The sequence below is a fragment of the Schistocerca cancellata genome, chromosome 5, assembly GCF_023864275.1.
Source record: "Schistocerca cancellata isolate TAMUIC-IGC-003103 chromosome 5, iqSchCanc2.1, whole genome shotgun sequence".
NCBI lineage: Eukaryota > Metazoa > Arthropoda > Insecta > Orthoptera > Acrididae > Schistocerca > Schistocerca cancellata.
In genome coordinates, this window is record NC_064630.1 from 560,709,935 (window position 1) to 560,716,496 (window position 6,562).

The following is a 6,562-nucleotide window of genomic DNA, read 5'->3' on the forward strand; positions in this document are numbered from 1 at the left end:
GAGACTGGAATAGAAGGGAGAACCGATAGAGGTACTCAAGATACCCTCCGCCACACACCGTCAGGTGGCTTGCGAAGTATGGATGTAGATGTAATTGTAGATGTAGAATGAGGTCACTGTAGTGATGGCTGGCGGCATTGGTAACGAGAAAATACGGTCGCAAGAAGACCGTGCTCCTGACGGCCACGTTACAACACCATCGTGTTCGGCATATGGCTCTATCGTATCGTACTGCATGTGCAGTAGCAGTTTGAGAATCAGTTGGCGCCAAATTGACACAACGAACTGTTCCAAATCGGTTACTTTAACGACAGCTCCAGGCCAGACGCCTTGTAGCGTGCGTTCCACTGACCCTAAACCAACGCCATTTGCGACTTCAGTGATGTCAAGCGAAAGCTACCTGCATGGCAGGGTGGAAAACTGTTACGTTTTCTGATGGAAGCTGGTTCTGCATCGGTGCCGGTAGTGGCCGTCCTGTCTGCGTGCTAGACACATTGGACCTACAGCAATAGTTATGGGCTGGGTTGCGATTTCTTATGACAGCAATAGCACTCTAGTGGTTATTCCAAGCTACCTGACCGCAAATTTGTACTTCAGTCTGGTGGTTCGACCTCTTGTGCTGCCATTCATGAGCGGCATTCAAGGGGATGTTTTCCAACAGGATAACGCTAGCCCATATACCGCTGTAGTAGCCCATCACGCTCTACAGGATGTCGACATGTTGCCTTCGCCTGTTAGATCACTAGATCTGTCTCCAGTCGAGCAGTCATTAGACATCATCAGACGAAAGCTCTAGCGTCATCCACAAACAGCATTAACTGTCAGTCCCTGTATTGACAGACCAAGTGCAACAGGTATGGATTTCCATCCCACAAACTGACATACGGCACCTGTACAACAGAATGCATGCACGTTTGCATGCTTGCATTCAACATTGTGGGGGCTACACCGGATATTAGTAAGGCAGCATTTCAAATTTGCAGTGGCTTATCTCGCTCTTGTTTTCACCTGTGGCCTTGCAATATTAATCACCTATGTTACCTAGACTGATGTGTTCCCGAAATTTCGCTACTCTACATTAATTAATATTTGGAGCTGCGATTTTTCCCCCGTTGCTGTGTGTTAATGGTCTTCATTTAATACAGATCATGAAAAATTAGTCCTTTTTGCATATGGCACTGATCGTATCAGATACACAGCAACAGAGATAACTGTACATAACATAACGAGTTGATAAGGAATATTTACTAATGTCTCTAGAGAACTTCTAAGAAAACGCAGAATATTCAGTGCTGCACATCGAAGGGAACAACATCAGTGATAAATAGGTGAGAAAGAGTTAATAAGGAAGACATAGTTTTCAAAAATTTTGGTTACACCTATTGATGAGAATTTTAAGTGAATTAATTTTTTTAAATATTCTTAATCAACTCAATACAACCACATTTTCACTTCATGTTAATGCAAGTCTTTGAGTGATACAAATTGGAATTGTCATTCACTAATGTGTTAGGGAATTGCATTCTGGATTAACTCATCTCTAATAAAGATAGTCGCCTTTGCATAAACCCCCTGTGGTCCGGGGGTTAGAACAGGCCCAAGGTATTCCTGCCTGTCGTAAGAGGCGACCAAAAGCAGTCCCACACGTTTCTGCCTTTATGTTATGGTCCCCTGTTGGGTTTGACCTCATTTTTCAAAGTTTTCCCGAAGAGCGAGCCAATTGGGCAAGGGCGCCTTATCATGGTGTATCGTGTCCATCATGCGCTGAGACCTCTCGCATCCTTCGTCAACGTGGATCTGCACTTCCACTCATTCTCCAACTGCTAGGTGAGGTCACCCTCCTGGGTGCGTATTTTTCCATCATCAGTATCGTTTTCTGCATTGACGATAATAATGGACTTTTTTGCTTGGTTCCACTTGATATCCAGCATGGTAGCCAGTTCATTGTGGTGGGGCTGCCGTGTACCCTGTTGGTTGTAGCCCCTTGACCACACAGGGATCATTCTGCTGATGCCTGCGCCGTTAACTCCTCACGTATGCCGAGGAGTAGATCCTGTCACCCTGGGGTATCGGGACACTCTGCAATGGCCAGGTGGCATTTGCTGCAGATGGGTGACGCACGTGGGGAGGGCCCCTGGTCAGAGTGGGTGGCTTCAGGACAGATAACACGTGATGAAGCATAGTGCATCATGTCTTGCTGGTGGACAAAGTGTTGACGGGCTCAATTCAATGCACAGAAGTACGGCCCCAAATCGTTCCCCTCCCTGGCCACACCATGGAAGGAACATGAGGCTAAGGATTGCCACAGCTCTTATTCGCCCCGGTACCTCTTATGTTCTACAGCTGATGGGTAATCTTTCATGACGATGAAGCCTCAGTTTTTTGTTGAGCATTTAGAGGACAAGTTTGGGGAGGTAGTGGGCTTGTCCAAAATGAGATCTGGGTCAGTCTTGATCAAAACGGCATCCTCTACCCAGTCATGGGCGTTACTCGCTTGTGACAAGCTGGGAGATGTTTCTGTAACCATCACGCCCCATAAGAGTTTAAATGTGGCCCAGGGTATCATATTTCAGAGGGACCTTCTTTTGTAGTCCGACGATGAGCTGCGCGCCATTTAGAGGGGTGAACATTTCTTTCAGCGTGTCCACCAGGGTCTGAGGGATAATCAGGTTGCCACCGGTGCCTTCATCTTGGCCTGCGAGGGTGATAAATTACTCGAGAACGTCAAGGTGATGGTCTACCGCTGTGATGTAAAGCCCTATATCACTCCCCCATTGTGGTGCTTTAAATGATGGACGTTCAGCCGTATGTCTTCCCACTGTACTTCCAGAGTCACATGTCGAGATTGCGGGCACCCATCACTTCCCAATACTCCATATGACCCGCCTCCCAACTGTGTCAACTGCGGAGAGCACCATTCGCCTTGCTTGCCTGACTGCAGGATTCTCCAGAAAGAAAGGAAAATTATGGAGTACAAGACCCTGGACCAACTGACCTACGCTGAAGCTAAGAGGAAATTTGAATGCCTAGATCCTGTATGTATGACAACATCTTACGCCGCCGCTATAACAGTTCTAGCCCCATGGACTCCACCAACCACAGTCACCTCTCAGAGCCAGAAGGCTACACCTGCCCCCTTGATGGTGGGGGGCACTTCCCTCTCTGTTGCTCCTGCACCACCTACTTTGGGAGCAACACTTCCCCCCCAACCATCAGGGATGTCCCCACTTCTATGCTGGAGGAGTGTAAGTCTTCTTTGGTTCCTCTCGCTAGGAAGGGGTCCCTTGGGTCACTCCCTTCCCAGGTTTCTGCTAGTGGGTAAGATGACACCTGCAAGTGGCTGAAGAGCCCAAAAGCAGCTGGTTATAGGGCTTCACACTCATCCTCAGTCCCATAGACTGAATCAGTGAAGTCCTCCCAGCCAGGGAAATCCAAGGGGCAGCGATAGATGTCCAAAAAGAAGATCCCCAAGACCAAGGGAATTGCGGTGGCACCCACACCACCACTACCTAAAAGCTCTGTGCCTGCAGATGAGGTGGAGATTCTGGCGTCTGCTGAGGACTTAGATCTCGTCAGACCCTCAGACACAATGGATATAGACTGCTCAGGCAATAAGTCGGTGGTAGCAGGTGACCCTGAAGCGTAAACTGCCTCATTAAATATTCCATGCCTTCCCAGTCTCACGATGACGCCAGTGGAATTGCGCCGGTTTTTTCCATCGCCTCGCTTGGCTATGGCAACTGTTAAGCTTTACACCATCTTCCGTTCTGCTGCATACAGTTGGCTCTCAGAGCTGTCGGACTCCACCTGCCTCCTTAATGGTGTGGGGGGGGGGAGGGACGCACTTCCCTCCCTGTTGTTCCTGCAGAGTGTACTTCAGGAGCAACACCCACCAACCATCAGGGACGTCAGTCCCCACTTCTCAGATGGAGAAGCGTAAGCCTTCTTCGGCTCCTCTCGCCAGTAAGGGATCCCTTGGGTTACTCCCTTCCCAGGTTCCTAGCAGTGGCAAAGATGACACCTCCACTGGCTGAAGCAACCACAGGTAGCTGGTCATAGGGCTTCACGGTCCTCCTCAGTCCCTGAGACTGAATCAGTGAAGCCCTCCCAGCCAGATAAACCAAAGGAGCAGCGAGAGAAACCTAAAAAGAAAAGGACCCCAAGAACCAAGACACTGTGGTGGCACCCACACCACCACTAACAAGCTCTGTGTCTGAGGATGAAATGGAGATTCTGGCGTCTGCTAAGGACCTGGATATCGCTGAGCCGTCAGACACAATGGATGTCAATCGTACAGGTATTCATCTGGTGGCAGCAGGTGACCCTAAGGCGTAGACTGCCGCATTGAGTCTTTCATGCCTTCCCAGTCTCACAATCACGCAATCCTTTGTGGCAGTTTTTTCCACCACCTGGCTCAGCTACGGCAACTGTTAAGCTTTACACCTGCTTTCTGCAACGCCCTCCTGGAAACCTGGTAATGAGGTATAAGGGATATTACAGGAACCTTAGCGACTATAACAGAGTGTCAGGTGGCGTTTGCATCTATGTCCTGAACTCAGTCTGTAGTGAACCATTACCCCTTCAAACCCCTCATGAAGCTGTGGCTGTCAGAATATGGATGACGCAGGAAATAACTGTCTGCAATGTATATCTTCCTCCAGATGGTGCAGTACCCTTGAATGTATTAGCTGCACTGATTGATCAACTCCCTAAACCTTTCCTACTTTTGGGAGATTTTAATGCCTGTAACCCACTTGTGGGGTGGCACAGTGCTTACTGGTCGAGGCTGAGATGTCGAAACTTTACTGTCTCAGTTCGACCTCTGCCTCTTAAATACTGGGGCTGCCACACATTTCAATGTGGCTCATGGTAGTTACTTGGCCATTGATTTACCAATCTGCAGCCCACTTCTCATACCTATCCACTGGAGAACACATGAAGACCTGTGTGGTAGTGACCACTTCCCCATCTTCCTGTCACTGCCACGGCGTCAGCTACACGGACGCCTGTCCAGTTGGGCTTTAAACAAGGCTGACTGGGAAACTTTCACCCCTTCCATCACCGGTGAATCTCTCCCACACGGGAACATCGATGTGATGGTTGATCAGGTGACTACAACAATCGTTTCTGCGGCAGAAAACGCGATCCCTTTCTCTCTCTCTCTCTCTCTCTCTCTAGGATGCCTCTGGCGAAAGGCAGTCCCTTGGTGCTCGCCAAAAGTCGCTGAAGCAATAAAGGAGATTCGGCGAGCTCTACAGCGGCATAAGCGCCACCCTTCCCTGGAGCACCTTATAGTCTTTAAACGGCTCCGTGCCCACGTTCGCCAGCTTATCAAACGACGCAAGCAGGAGTGTTGGGAGAGATACATCTCGACCATCGGGTGCCATACGTCACCTTCCTAAGTCTGGGCAAGGATCAAACGTGTTTGGGGTACAGGTGTTCCCGATGTTAACATAAATGACGTGTTATCTTCCGACGCAATCGCGATTGCAAAGCACTTTGCAGAGTACTATGCTCGAGCCTCTGCATCGGAGAACTACCCCCCAGCCTTTCGCACTCTCAAACGGTGGTTCGAACAGAAAGTATTCTCGTTCACTACGCGCCACAGTGAATCTTATAATGCCCCATTAGAGAGTTGGAGCTCTTCAGTGCCCTTGCACATTGCCCTGACGAGGCTCCTGGGTCAGATGATCAAACATCTCTCGTGTGACTATAAGCGACATCTCCTCGTCATTTTCAACAGGATCTGGTGCGATGGCGTCTTTGCATCGCAATGGCGGGAGAGCACCATCATTCCGGTGGTCAAACCCAGTAAAAACCTGCTTAATGTGGATAGCTATCGGCCCATCAGCCTCACCAACGTTCTTTGTAAGCTGCTGGAAGTGGTCGGCGGTTGGGTTGGGTCCCGGAGTCACGTTTCCTACTGGCTCCATATCAGGGCGGCTTCCGGCAGAGTCGCTCTACCACTGATACTCTTGCGTCCTAAGAATCTGCCATCCGAACAGCCTTTTCCAACACGCCAACACTTGGTTACCGTCTTTCTTGATTTATGAAAGGCGTATGACACGACCTGGCGACATCCATATCCTTGCCACATTATACGAGTGGGGTCTCCAAGGCCCGCTCCCCATTTTTATCTAAAATTTCCGATCGCTTCGTACTTTCCGTGTCCACGTTGGTGCCGTCCATCTCACCTTCTCTGTATGCAGACGACTTCTGCATTTAGTACTACTCCACCGGACTGGTGTTGCTGAGCGGCGCTTCGGGGAGACATGCGCAAGGCGCAGCTATGGGCTCTAGCCCACGGTTTCCAGTTTTCGGCCGCAAAGTCGTGTGTTGTGCACATCTGTCGGCGTCGTACCGTTCATCCAGAACCAGAACTTGACCTTAATGACGATCCACTCACTTTAGTGGAGACATATCGATGCTTAGGATTGGTTTCCGACGGCCGATTGACTTGGCTTCCTCACCTTCGTAAGCTTAAGCGGAAGTGCTGGCAGCACCTCAATGCCCTCCGCTGCATGAGCAACACAAACTGGAATGCAGATCGCTCTACGCTGCT